Here is a 15679-nt window from a genome sequence, read left to right as displayed (position 1 = left end):
TAGTGAGAAGCTACTAATTTCATAGCCAGACATGAAATCTAATTAATTCTCAGACTCAAGAAATGTTAGCACTAGAAGAGACATTGCCTCCTGAGATAAGAGAACTATTTTTCAAACGGCAAGTTGTGACCCGTTAGTGAGTGTTAAAATCAGTTGACTGAGTTGTGACCAATTAAATATGGTTGGCTGGGCACAGTGACTCACGCCTGTAATCCCAGCACTTTGGGAGGCCGAGGCGGGTGGATCACTTGAGGCCAGGAGTTCGAGACCAGCCTGGCCAACATGGTGAAACCCCATCTCTACGAAAAATACAAACATTAGCTGGGTGTGGTGGCCTAGTGCCTGTAATCCCAGCTACTTTGGGAGGCTAAGGCAAGAGAATTGCTTGAACCCAGGAGGGAGAGGTTGCAGTGAGCCGTGATCCCACCACTGCACTCTAGCCTGTGCGACAGAGGGAGACTCCATCTCAAAAAAAAAAAAAAAAAATTAAATATGGTCACACATTCTCTGACTCTCATTATTAAAAAAAAGGAGTCCGTGTTACCTCTTGAATCTGGGTTGGCCTTAGTAATCGGTTTGGCCAATAGAAGACATCAGAAGTGTCATTCTGGGACTTTGGAGGCCAGGTCATAAAGAAGCTTGCAGGTTCTGCTCAGGTGTCTTACAAAGCTCATTCTTGGGACACTCTCTGTGGGAACCCAGATGCCAAGCTGTGAGAACCCAGACCACATGGAGAAGCCAAGTATAGCTGCTTAGTCAACAACCAGATCTGAGCTCCCAGCTGCCAACCAGCATCTATTGCCAGCCATATGATTCCTCTAGGATATCCAACACAAATGAATCTTCAGAAGTCTGTAGCCTCAGCCTATATCTGACTGCAAGTACATGAAAAACTCCAAGCAAGAACCACCCAGTGGGGCCATTCGACCCACAGAAACTCTTGAAATAATATTAACATGTTTTTAAGCTCTAAGTTTTGTTATGCAGCACTATGTAACCAGAACATAGATCAAGATAATTTTTTAATGAATTAGAATAAAATAGAATACAAAATAATAGAGGGATATAAAGGATAAGTGCTATTTTGTAAAACTTTGAATATTGTGTGTGTGTGTGTGTGTGTGTGAGAGAGAGAGAGAGAGAGAGAGAGAGAGAGGGGGAGGGAGAAAGAGAGCTGGGTTGTGATGTAAAATTACTTTTTTCTTTTGAAAGAACAGATTTATAGATCTATTACCCGCATACCATATGATTCATTCATTTAGAGTGTACAAGTCAATGCTCTTTAAAGTATATACATTGTGTTTTTCAGGTATTACTGTGATCAATTTTAGAACATTTTAGTCACCTCCTGCCTTGAAAACCTTTATCCGTTAATAGTCAGTTCCCATGTCTGCCCCCTGGTTAATACCAGGCAACTACTAATGTACTTTATGTCTTTATAGATTTACCTATTTAGAACATTTCATATAAATGAGATTATCTTAGTCCATTTGTGTTGCTACAAAGGAATACCTGAGGCTGGGTAATTTATGAAGAAAAAAATGCATTTGGTTCATAATTCTGCAGGCTGTACAAGAAACATGGCACCAGCATCTGCATCCAGTGAGGGCCTCAGGCTGCTTCCAATCATGGCAAAAGGGAAGGGGAGCCAGCATGTGCAGAGATCACATGGAGAGAGAGGAAGCAAGAGAGAGAGAGGGAGGTGCTGGATTCTTTTGAACAACCAGCTCGCACAGGACTAATAGAGTGAAAGCTCACTCTTTACCATAAGGATGGTATCAAAGGATCTGCCTGCATGATTCAGCACCTTCCATTAAGCCGCAACTCCAACACTGGAGATCGAATTTCAACATGAGATTTGGAGGGGGCAAGTATCCAAACCATAGCAGAGATCATACATTATGTGGTCTTTTGTGACTGAATTCTTTCACATAACATGTTTTTAAGGTTCATTCATATTACGGCATGTAACAGAATTTTCTTTCTTTCTGTTACAAAATAATATTCCATTGATGAATATAAAACATTTTATTTATTTATCAACAGAAGAAAGGGCAAGGGCAACAAACAGGACAGAGTAACAAATACAGTGGAATAACGGACATTGGAGACGTGGAAGGGTTTCGGAGTAGGAGGGAAGTGGACAATGAGAAATTACATAATGGGTATAGTATACATTATTTGGGTAATGGGTACATTAAAAGTCCAGACTTGGCCACTACACAATATATCATGTAACAAAATTGCACTTTGTACAAGCCTTACATTTATGCAAATAAAAACAATTAAAACTTTTGAAAAGATACTAATTCAATTCCATCAACAGTCAATTCTATTTTTATCTTTAAAATGAACAGATAAAATTGTATGTATTATTATGTACAACATGATATTTTGATATATATATTGTGGAATGACTAAATCTAGCTAATAGCATATGTATTACCTCACGTAATTATCACTTTCGTGGTGAGAACAGGTTACAGCACTCTCATAGCATTTTTCTAGAACACAATATATTATTAACTATACACCATGTTGTATAATAGATCACCTGAACTTATTGCTCCCATCTAGCTGAAAATTTTTATCTTTTAGCCAACATCTTTTGAACTCCCCCACCCCACAACCATCCTAGTCCCTGATAACCACCATTATCACTTCTATACGATCAACTTTTTGAGATTCCATATATGAGTGAGATCATGTGATATTAGTTTTTCTATACCTGGCTTATTTCACTTAACATAATGTCCTCCAGGTTCATCTATGTTGTCACAAATGACAGAGTTTTCTTATTTTTAGGCTAAATAGTATTCTATTGTGCATATATACCACATTTTCTTTATTCATCCATTGATAGTCACTTAGGTTGACTCCATATCTTGCTATTGTGAATAATGCTGCAATAAACATGGGAGTGAAGATATCTCTTCAACATACTGATTTCATTTTATTTGTATGCCTACCAATAGTAGAATTGCTGGATCATATGGAAGTTCTATTTTTAAGTTTCTGAGAATCTCCATACTATTTTCCATTACGGCTTTACTAATTTAAATTTCCACCAACAGTGTACAAGGATTGCATTTTCTCCACTCTTGCTAACACTTGTTATCTCTTGTCGTTTTGATCACAGCCATTTTAAGTGGGGTGAGATGATCTCATCGTGGTTTTGACTTGCATTTCCCTGATGATTAGTGATAAGCGTTTTTTCACATGCCTTTTGGCAATTGGTATATCTTCTTTGGAGGGATGTCTATTTAGAACCTTTGCCAGTTTTAAATTGAGTTATTTGTTTTTTTCTGCTATTGAGTTGTTTGAGTTCCTTTTATAATTTGCATATTAATTTTTTAATCAGATATATAGTTGGCAAATATTTTTTCCCATTCTGTAATTTGTCTCTTCACTGTGTTGACTGTTTTGCTGTGAAGAAGCTTTTTAGTTTTTATAATTCCCTTTGTCTATTTTTGCTTTTATTGCTTATGCTTTTGGGGTCATATTCAAAAAGTAATTGCTTAGATTCATGTCATGATGATTTCCCCCTATGTCTTTTTCTAGTAGTTTCATAGTTTTGGTTTTAAATTTATGCCTTTAATCCATTTTGAGTTGATTTTTGTATATAGTGTGAGATGAGGGTCCAGTTTTACTCTTCTACCTGTGGATAGAAGAGTAAAACTGTGGTGTTTTTTGAGGACCATTTATTGAAGAGACTATCTTTGACCCATGTGTGTTCTTAGTGCCTTTGTCAAAAATCAGTTGACTGTAAGTGTGTGAATTTATTTCTGGGACCTCTTTTCTGTTTTTTTTTTTTTTTTTGGTCCATGTGTGTCTATTTTTATGCCCATACCATACTGTTTTGATTACTATAGCTTTGTAGTATATTTTGAATTCAGGTAGAGTGATGTGTCCAGATTTGTTTTTTTTGCCTAGGATTGCTTTGGCTACTTAGGGTCTTTTGTGGTTTCATACAAATTTGAGCATTGTTTTTATCTATTTCTGTGATGAATATCCTTGGCATTTTTATAGGGACTTCAGTGAATGTGTAGAGTGCTTTGGGTAGTGTGTTGTTCTCACTGTTCTCACTCTGCTAATAAAGACATACCTGAGACTGGGTAATTTAAAAAGAAAAGAGATTTAATGGACTCACAGTTCCATATGGCTGGGGAGGCCTCATAATCATGGTGGAAGGCAAAGGAGAAGCAAAGGCACTTCTTACAGGGTGGCAGGCAAGAGAGAGCATGTACAGGGGAACTCCCCTGTACATCAGATAAAATCATCAGTTCTCATGAGATTTATTCACTGTCATGAATTGCTCTGACTTGGAGCTCCAGTACTATATGAAGTAGAAGTGGTAAGAGTGGGCATCCTTGTCTTGTTCTGGATCTTAAATAAAAAACTTTCAACTTTTCCTCATCAAGTATGATGTTAGTTGTGGGTTTGTCATGTATGACCTTTATTGTATTGAGGTACATTGTTTCATACCTAATCTGTTGAGAGTAGTTTTTATTATGAAAAGGTATTAAATTTTGTCAACTGCTTTTCTGCATCCCTTGAAATGATTTTTTTTTTTTGGTCATTGATTCTGTCAATGTGATTATATGTTTTTTGTCCTTGGTTCTGTCAATGTGATTTATGTCTGTTGACTCATTTTTGCAATGAATCCAACTTGATCAGGGTGAATGATTTTTTAAAATGTACTGTCAAATTCAGTTTGCTAGTATCTTGTTGAGGATGTTTGCATCTATGTTAATCGGGGATATTGACCTATAGTTCTCTTTTGTGTACTGTCTTTGGCTTTGGTATCAGGGTGGGGCTGTCCTCTCAAAATAAATTTGTAAGCATTTATCTTTAATTGTTTGAAATGGTTTGAGAAGAATTGGTATTGGCTTTTTAAAAAAAAGTTTGATAGAATTCAGCAATGAAGCCATCAGGTCCTGAGCTTTTTAGGATACAAAATCAATATACAAAAAAATTAGTAGCACTTCTATACACTACCAGTGAACTATCTGAAAAAGAAATTAAGAAAACAACTCCACTTACAATAACTCCAAAAAATAAAATACTTAGGAACAGATTTAAGAAGTAAAAAATCTTTACCCTGAAAACTATAAAACATTGATGAAAGAAATTGAAGAAGGCACAAATAAAGGAAAGATATCCTGCATCCATGAATGTGAAGAATGACCATTGTTAAAATGTCCATACTACCTAAAGTAATCTATAAATTCAATGAAATCCATATCAAAATGCCCATAACATTTGTCACAGAAATAAACAAACAATCCTAAAATTTGTATGAAACCACAAAAGCACCTGAGTAGCCAAAGCAATCCTGAACAAAAAGAGTAAATCTGGACACATCACTCTATCTGACTTCAAAATATGCTACAGAGCTATAATAATCAGAACAGTTTGGTACTGTCATAAAAACAGACACATGAACCAAAAAACAGGATAGAGAGCCTAGAAATAAATCCACAGTTTTGATGGGAGACTCTTTACTACTGATTACACCTCTTTACTTATTACTGGTCTGTTCAGATTTTTTATTTCTTCATAATGCAGAATGTAATGTCTCTTTTTTCATTTCTGATTTTACTTGAGTCTTCTCTCCTTTCTTATTCTATCTAAAGGTTTGTCGATTTTGTTTCTCTTTTCAAAAAAGAAATTCCTAGTTTTGTTGATATTTTCTCATTTTTCTAGTCTGTTTCGTTTATTTCTGCTTTGATTTTTGTTATTTTATTCCTTGTGTGTGTGTAATTTTTTTTTTTTTTTGAGACAGAGTCTCACTTTATCACCCAGGATGGAGTGCAGGGGCATGATCTTGACTCACTACAACCTCTACCTCCTGGGTTCAAGTGATTCTCATGCCCCAGCCTTCCAAGTAGCTGGGACTACAGGCATGTGCCACCATGTCCAGCTAATTTTTGTATTTCTTGGTAGATATAGGGTTTTGCCATGTTGACCAGGCTGGTCTTGATTCCTGGTCTCAAGTGATCTGCCTGCCTTAGCCTCCCAAAATGCTGGGATTACAGCCATGAGCCACTGTAGCCGGCCTTTCCTTTCCATTAATTTTAAGCTTAGTTTGCTTTTGTTTTTTAGTTCCTTGAGGTGCAACCTTAGTGTATTTGGGATTTTTCTTCTTATATATTTATTTGTTGCTATAAACTTTCTCTTAGAATTTCTTTGCTGTATTCCACAGGTTTTGATATATTGTGTTTCCATTTTTCATTTGTCCCCACAATTTAAAAATTTCTTTTAAATTTTTTCACTAAAATTGTTCAGGAGTATGTTGTTTAATTTCCACATATTTGCAAGTTTTCAGAAATTACTGCTCTTATTGATTTCTAGTTTTATACAATTATGGTTAGAAAAGATACTTTATATGATTTCATCTTCTTAAATTTGTCAAGAATAGTTTTGTAGCCTAATATATGATCAGTCCTGGAGAATGTTCCATGTTCAGTTGAGAGGGATGTATTCTGTAGCTGTTGAGTGGAATGTTTTGAATGGCTTGTCTGGTAGTTCATACATCTCAATTTCTTAGGGTCAGCCACTGACTTCTTATTTTGTCCATTTGGTGATGCTATGTTTTCCTGATTGTTCTTGATTCTGTGGTTGAGTGTTGATGTCTAAGTATTTGAAACACTAGGTCTTTATTCCAATTTTTACAGACTGGCTTTGTCTGGGAAGGCCCTGTAGCAGGTATGATTCTGGGGCACACTAGAGGTTCAAGGTAGCTGCAGCTGGCACAGTGTTGCCAGAAGCCTAGGGCCTGTTTGGCAGGTGTGGCACTTGGGCAGGCCAGAAGCCTGGGTTAGATATGGCAACATGGCAATGAAATGTGCCTGAAGCCTAGGGACCACTGAAGCCTGATTGATGCTGAGGGCTATCTGGAGCCCAGGGCCACTGATGTTGGCCTGGCTATGGTTGTGGTCTGGGGTTAGAGTTTGTTATAAGCTTGAAGCTTATGTCTGTGTAGTTCAGCCTGGCATTGTAGTGAGTCTTTAGACTCAATCCATGGGTACTGGTTTGGAATATGAAACTGTAGGGGTCTGCCTGGTGCTTGGTTTTATTATGGTGGGCACAGTGTTGGGGTTCAAGGCAGTCTCGTGCTCACTGCCCTCGCTTTTACCCAGTGATCAGTGTCTCTCTCTCTATGCTGTGTTGCCTGGGGTTAAGAGAGGGGTGATGGAGATAATGTGTAAGTGTCCCATTTCCCTTCTTCAATACATCTTTTCTTATTATTTTGCTACAGCCAGGTTCTATAATCTCTCATTTGTTTGTTTGTTTTTTCTCTCTTGTGAAAGTATTTTTATGCTTGGGCAGTTGTTCCAGTTGAAATTTCTGCAGGGGGACATATTGCTAGAAAATCTGATTCCACCTTCTTTCTCTGTCTCTATCAACAATCAATTTGAATGTGAATAGTCTCAACAGACAAATTAAAAGAAAGAAATTGTCAAGATGAATCAATAAACAAAACCTAACTACATGTTGGATACAAAAACCCCACTTTAAGATAAAGACACATATAGATTAAAAGTAAAGAGATGAAGAGAGTGGGCATGGTGGCTCATGTCTGTGATCCCAGCACTTTGAAAGGCCAATGTGGGAAGATTACTTGAGGCCAGGAGTTAGAGAACAGCCTGGCCAACATGGTGAAACTCTGTCTCTACTAAAAATACAAATATTAGCTGGGTGTGCTGGTGAGTGCCCCTAATCCAAGCTACTCAGGAGACTGAGGCAGGAGAATCCCTTGAACCTGGGAGGCGGAGGTTGCAGTGATCCGACATTGTGCCACTGCACTCCAGCCTGGGCAACAGAGTGACACTCTGTCAAAGAAAAAGTAAGAAGATGAAGAAAGATATACCATGCTGACACTAACCAAAAGAAAGCTGATGTAGCTATGTTAACTTCAGACGAAGCAGTCTTCGGATTAAGAAATATTATCAGGAATTAAAAGGGACATTACATAATTATAAAGAGGTCAAAACTTCAATAAGATGTAACATTCCTTAATGTGTATGTGCCTAACAACAGAACATTAAAATGCATGAGGCAAAAACTGATAGAAATCCAAGGAGTAATAGATAAATCCACGAGTATAGTTAGAGAGTTCAACACCCGTCTATTAGAAATGAACAGATCCAACATGCAGAAAATCAGTAATGGCACAGTTAAACTCAGCAACACCATCAATCAACTGAACAAAATTGATAGCTATTGACTATTTCATCCAAAAACAGCAGAATATACATTTCCCAAGCTCATATGGAACAACCAACAAGAGAGAATACATTCTGGATCACAAAATATAACTTAAAAGAATAGAAATTATAAAATGTCTACTCTCAAACTATGATAAAATTAAACTAGAAATCAGTAACAGAAAGATAGAAAATCCCTAAATACTTGGAGATTATACAACAGACTTCTGAATAACACATAGGTCAGAGAAGAAATCTCAAAAGAATTAAAAAAATACTTTGAACTAACTACACGTGAAGACACATCTTACCAAAATTTGTGGGGTGCAGTGAAAGCAGTGCTCAGAGGGAGAGTTATAGCATTGTATGCATGTATTAGAAAAGAAAGATCTAAAATCAATCATCTGAGCTTCCACCTTAGGAAACTAGAAAAAGAAGAGCAAATTAAATCCAAAGCAAGCAGAATAAAAGAAATAAGGAAAATTATAGTAGAAATCAATGAAATTGTAAACAGAAAATTAATACAGAAAATCAACCAACCCAAAAGCTGTTTCTTTGAAAAGATCAATAAAATTGATAAGCCTCTAGCCAGGCTTACTAAACAAAAAGGAGAGAAGACACAAATTACTGATGTCAGAAATAATAGAAGGGACATCAATACAGATCCCATAGATATTAAAAAGGTAGTGAAGGAATATTACAAACGACTATAACCCCATAATATGATAACCTAGATGAAACAGACCCAATTTCTTGAACAATACAATCTGCCAAACTTGTACAAGAGGAACTGTATGACAGGAATAGGCCTATATTTTTATTAAAAATATTGGATCAATCATTAACAACTTTCCAAAACAGAAAGCTTCATGTCCCCATGGGTTCACTCATGAATTCTGTCAAACATTTAAGAAAGATATCATGTCGTTTTTCTGAAATCTCTTCTAGAAGGAGCAGAAGGAATACTTCTAACTTATTCTATGAAGCCAGCATTACCCTAATACCAGAATCAGAAAAAATTACAAGAAAGAAAACTACAGACCAATATATCTCATGAACATAGATAAAAAATCCTCAATGAAATATTAGCAAGTCAAATCCAACAAGGTAAAAAAAATTGTACCCCATAACCAGTTGGGTTTACCCCAGGTATACAGGGCTGGTTCAACTTTGAAAGATCTATTAATGTAATCCATCACAGAAATAGGCCAAAGAAAAAAAATTATATGATTATATCAACAGATGCAGAAAAAGCATTTCACAAAATACAACACCAATTTATGATAAAAACTCTCAGCAAACTAGGAATAGAAAGAAACTTCCTCAACTTAATAAAGGCCATCTATAAAAAGTTTACAGCTAATGTCATACTTAGTGACGAGAAACTGGAAGCTTTTCTCTTAAGATCAGGAACAAGATGAGGGTGTCTCTTCTCACCACCCCCTTTCAACATTGTACTGGAAATCCTAATTAATGGAATAAGACAATAAAATAAAATAAAAGGTATACTAATTAGGAAGGAAAAAAATAAAACTGCCTTTGTTCATGATAACATGATCATCTATGTAGAAGATTGGAAAAAATTAACAAAAAACCTTCTGGAAGTAATAAGCAGCTAGAGCAAGGTTGTAGTATACAAAGTTAACATACAAAAGTCAATCACTTTCTGATATAGCAAAAATGAACAAGTAGAATTTGAAATTTAAAACACAGTGCCACTTATTTTAACTCCCTAGATAATGAAATTGTTAGATTTAAATCTAACAAAACATGTACAAGATCTATATGAGGAAAATGACAAAACTCTGATGAAAGAAATCTAACAAGAACAAAAAATGGAGACATAGTATATTTGTAAGTAGGAAGACTCAATATTGTCAAGATACTAGTTCTTCCTATGCTTATCTACAGATTTAATGAAATCTCAGTAAAAATCCCAGTAAGTTATTTTGTGGATATTGACAAACTGATTCTAAAGTTTATATAGAGAGCCAAAAGACCCACAATAGCCCAAAATTGAAGAAGAATAAAGTTGGAAGACTGACACTATCCAACTCCAAGACTTGCTATAATGCTACACTAATCAAGACAGTGTGATATTGGTAAAAGAATACACAAATAGATCAATGGAACAGAGTAGAGAACACAGAAATATATCCACATAAATAATCTTTGATCTTTGACAAAAAAGCAAAGGCAACACAATGTAGCAAAGATAGTCTTTTCAACAAATGGTGCTGCAACATCTGGATATCTGCATGCAAAACAAACCAACCAACAAAAAAACCCAAAATACGAATCTAGATACAGATTTTACACTCTTCACAAAAATTAAATCAAAATAAATTATATACCTAAATTAAAATGGAAACAATGAAACTTCTAAAAAATAACATAGGAGAAAATCTATGTGACCTTGGTGCCATGGTCTGAGTGTGCCCTCCAAAATTTCTATGTTGAAACCTAGTAACTGACGTGATGATATTAGGAGATGGGACCTTTGGGAAGTGATTCAGTGATGAGGGCAGTGTCCTCACAAATGAGATTAGCACCCTTAAAAAAGAAGTCCCAGAGACCTGTCTCATTCATTTTACTAAGTGAGGACACAGCAAGAAAGCACCATTTAGGAGCCTGGAAGTGGGCCTTCTCCAGACACTGAATTGGCTGACACATTGATTTTCAAGATCAAGGGATCCCCAGAACTCTAAGAATAAATTTCTTTTTTAGCCAATTAGTTTATGGTATTTTGTTACAGTAACCTGAATGAACTAAGACACTTGGGTATGGTGATGACTTTTTGGTCACAATACGAAAGACACCATTCAGGAGAGTAATTATTAATAAGCAGGACTTCATTAAAACAAAAAAATTCTAGTTCTATGAAAGACCAAAAGAGAATAAGAGACAAGAAAACAAGAAACAAGCCACAGAACTAGGAGAAAATATTTGCAAGAAAACATTTGCAAAAGGCTTATTTGATAGAGGGTATCTAAAATGTACTTAAAACTCTTAAGACTTAACAAAAAGAAAATGAACAACCGATTCATAAATTGCAAAAGTTCTGAACAGACACTTCACCAAAGAAGATATATAGATGGCAGAGAAGCATACAAAAAAATTAACATCATATGTCATTAGGAAATTGCAAATGAAACAACACTGAGATATCATTACACACCTAGTAGAATGGCCAAAATTTGGAACACTAACAACATCAATGCTGGTTGGTGAGGATGTGGAGCAATAAGAACTCTCATTCATTTTGGAGCAGAATGCAAAATAGTACAGCCACTCTGGAAGACAGTTTGGCAGTTTCTTACAAAGCTAAACATACTCTTACTGTATGATCCAGCAATCACATTCCTTAATACTTACCCAAATTAATTGTAAACATTTCTACACCAAAACCTGAAGACTAGTGTTTATAACAGCTTTATTCATAATTGTCAAAAGCTGGAAGTAACGAAGATGTCCTTCAGTAGATAAATAAACTATGGTATATCCACATAATGGAGTATTATTCAGCCTGAAAAGAATAGGAGCTATAAAACCATGAAAAGACATGGAGGAAATGCAAATGCATATTACTAAGTGAAAGAAGCCAATCTGCAAAGGCTACATACTGTATGATTCCAAATACATAACATTCTGGAAAAGACAAAACTATAGAGACAATAAAATATGAGTAGAAGAGGAAGAGAAGGATGCATAGGCAAAGCACAGAGGATTTTTAGGGAGGTGAAACTTTGTATGATACTATAGTGATTGATGCATGTCTTTGTAAATTCATTTACTCCCGTAGGATGTACAACACCAAGTGTGAACCATAATGTGAACTATGGACTTTGGGTGTTAATAAGGTGTCCATGTAGGTTAACCAGTTTTAACAAATGTACAATTGTGGTGAGGAATTTTGATCATGAGGGAAGTTCTGTCTATGTGGGGAGAATATATAGGATATCTTTGTGTGGTTTGCTCAAGTTTGCTGCGAACCTAAAACTGCTCTAAAAGTAAAGTTTATTTTTGTAAAGCAACAGACCAACATCCAATTAAAAAAAATTAAAGCATTTTTTTTGGCCTAGACTTAGGTAGGAAAGAAGAGGTAAGTTCACTCAGTACATATAAACTGTAAAGAAGAATTCTTGCTTCTTGAAAATACTCATCATTGACTTTACCTGTGCATACAAGAAAACTGACAAAATGCTAAGGCTTAGCTGCATGATTAGTGGATATTTTCCTTGTTCAGCAAAAGGCCAGTAAAAAATATTTCTGACTGAGCTGCAACAAACAATTTACCACCTCATCACTCTTAAACAAAAGGTTCAATTCAAAATGTGTTCAATCTTGACATATACCATATGCCTGAGAATGCTCACTGAATAGAAACCTGGATGTGAGGATAATAATGCATATGTATGGTAACTAATAAATATTTCAATGAGGTTTCTTTATTCTGCAATAGTAGGGTTTGAATAATTCAGGTATTTTGATTCCCGATCCCATCTATTTTCTTTTTAAACCATAGAGTCTAGGTCAAGTCTAGGTCAAGTATTGGCCTGTTACCTAACTGGTGGAAGCACTCAATAAACATTTCCTGGAGAAATGTGAATATGTTGAAATGGGCTGATCAATATATCTCCAGAACTGTCCAGGCACGGGATGCATTGATCAAGTGATAAAGAGGGACACACTGGAATCTGCTCGCCATTACTTGGATCATCACTTGGTTCTTAAGATCATTTATCTCCTTTCCTCAGTGAGTCTATAGTAACCTTGCCTTTAGGTCAGCAGAAACTAAGATCATCCTGCTACCTGGTGGTGCTATGTCTTACCTGGACTATTACAGTATTGTCCTAATCTCTCATCTTCTAGTCTCACCCCATTTTATTCCATCCTGCATGTCCCTCTAGAGTTATTTTTAGGAAATACAAAGCTTGTCACATCACTTTCTATGCATAAAACCTACTGCCCACAGGATAAATTCCAAGTTCTTTAGCATGAAGAATTGTCTTTCACAATTTAACCATGGTTTACATTTTGAACCTTTTCTCCCTTTCCTTTCTGTGTGGAATTCCAAATGCTCTATAACTTCTAACCCACCCATTGTGCAGGGCAGAAACCTTGGAGTATCTTCAACTCCTTCCTTTCTCTCACATCCCATATCCAATCCATCAGCAAATCCTAATGGCTCTACCTTCAAAATATACCCTAAATTTGAGCATTTTAGCCATATATACTCATACTACCCTGGTTCAGTTTAACATGATCTGTTGCATAGATTATTGGAATACTTTGTAACTGGTTTCCCTGATGTCTATGTATTACAGGTTAGGATAGTGATTCTTTTAAAACCTAAGTCAGGTCACATCACTCCTGTCCTCAAAGCCCTCCAGTGACTTCTCATCTCACTTGGAAGGAAGCTCAGAGTCCTCACCAGGGTTCTAAGATCACCCGCTACTTCCCCACTCATTTGCTCTGCTGCAACCACTTTTCCTACTCTCAAGAGCTTTGCACGTGCTATCGATCTCCTCTTTCTGAAAATATGTTCCCCAGCTATCCACACAGCTGACTATGTCATTTATTTCTAGTTTCACTTTGAATGTCACCTTATTAATGAGGTCTTCCCTATTCAATCTATACAAAATAGTATATCCTCATTTACACTCTTTACCCTGCTTCATTTTTCCCCATAGCATTTATCAACATCTAATATGTTTACTTATATATAACAAGGCCCCCCACATTAAAATATAAATTCCAACTGGGGACGGTGGCTCACGCCACATAATCCCAGCACTTTGGGAGACTGAGGTGGGTGAATCACCTGAGGTAAGGAGTTCGAGACCAGCCTGGCCAACATGGTGAACCCCCATTTCTACTAAAAATACAAAAATTAGCCGGGTGTGGTGGCACATGCCTGTAAGTCCCAGCCACTCGGGAGGCTGAGGCATGAGAATCACTTGAACCCTGAAGGCGGAGGTTACAGTGAGCTGAGATCACACCACTGCACTGCAGCCTGGGCAATAGAGCAAGACTCCATCTCAAATAAATAAATAAATAAATAAATAAATAAATAAATTCCTTAGAGATGGCTTTATCTGCTTTGCTTATTTTGGCATCCTTAATTTCTAGAACAGTGCCTAGCACAAAGTAAGGACTCATTAAAATATTTCTTGCCTGCATCGAAGTGACTGAGGGACAGTTTTGCTTCTTTCCTCATGTTAAGACTAGATTGTTGAGCTCAGTTTCTTTGGGATAACTACTTAGTGATTTGCTCTAAGTAAAAGATTATCTGAGCTGAGATTTTACAGAGGTATTTATATTTCTAATAATACAGAGAAAGGTATATTTTTAGAGTAACTGCATCTTTATTATTTTATTTGGCCCTCGTAACACAATATAGAAGGTATTAATGTTATCATTTCCATTTTTTCTTAGGTTAGAAAACTGATACTTTACTAAGATGCAAAATGTCAGCACTTTAAAGATAAGGAAACAGTAATCCTGCAGAAAATATGAATTCAACCATAACCCTAGTGTAGCCTTGAAAAAGAAAAAACAGAGAGATAATATAATCTTTTGATATTTTACGGTCAGTCTATGGAAGGACAAACAATTCCAACAAATGGAGTGAGAAATATTTTTGAAAAATTATATCCGTCCCAAAATAGAACAAGCCACCTTGAGAGTGACTCATCACTGGAAGTGTTGCAACAATGACTAGACTATTAGTTTCCAGCCAAACTTGTCACAGAAGGAATGCCATAGAGAAAACTCTAGATATTCTTTAAACCCAATGATCTATGAATCCATAAACTGTATCATACTTCATGTTCCAAAGAGTATCTCAGATCTTTTAGCGATGGAAAAAGAACCACCTTGAAAAAGAGTGAAATAAATCACTGTCTCTTGCATTGCTCCCTTCTGTATCTCAGGTAGATTGTAAGAAGCAGCCCTGTTATAAATTTCAGGTAAAGAGCTTGAGGGCTTAACAATGAAATCAAAGAAGGGACACTAGACTGGACAATACGAGCTGCTATAGCAGCAGGAGAACAAGCTCCATGAATTTCCTTGATACAAACAGTCCAGTTCTGTGCTTAACCTCTGCACCAGCTGCCCAGAGTGAGGAAACAGTGTCAGAACTAGCAGAGTCTATTGTTGACAAAAGGAAACTGGTGGGAGAAGGTCTGATGCGAGTAAGAGATGGTGTTTTCACATCCTGGGGATTGAGTTGTTGTTTAGAAATGAGTTTGATAGAAATAATTGTTCCTTTCCTGGCTGATCTGCAGCCAAGCATGTGGGTCAGAAATTTCAAACAGATAAACAAGGATCTCACTCTAAAGCACTCTCAGGAAAGTTTGTTTAGTCAGCTACATAATGTTTGAGATGAATTTAAAAACTACTGTTTTGTTGACCCTGAACTAATTTTGTTTAAATGATGCTTGAAACCAAGATCTGGGGTAAGGAAT

This window comes from Colobus angolensis, unplaced genomic scaffold, assembly GCF_000951035.1.
Source record: "Colobus angolensis palliatus isolate OR3802 unplaced genomic scaffold, Cang.pa_1.0 Scaffold7, whole genome shotgun sequence".
Lineage (NCBI taxonomy): Eukaryota > Metazoa > Chordata > Mammalia > Primates > Cercopithecidae > Colobus > Colobus angolensis.
This window is presented reverse-complemented; position numbering follows the sequence as displayed.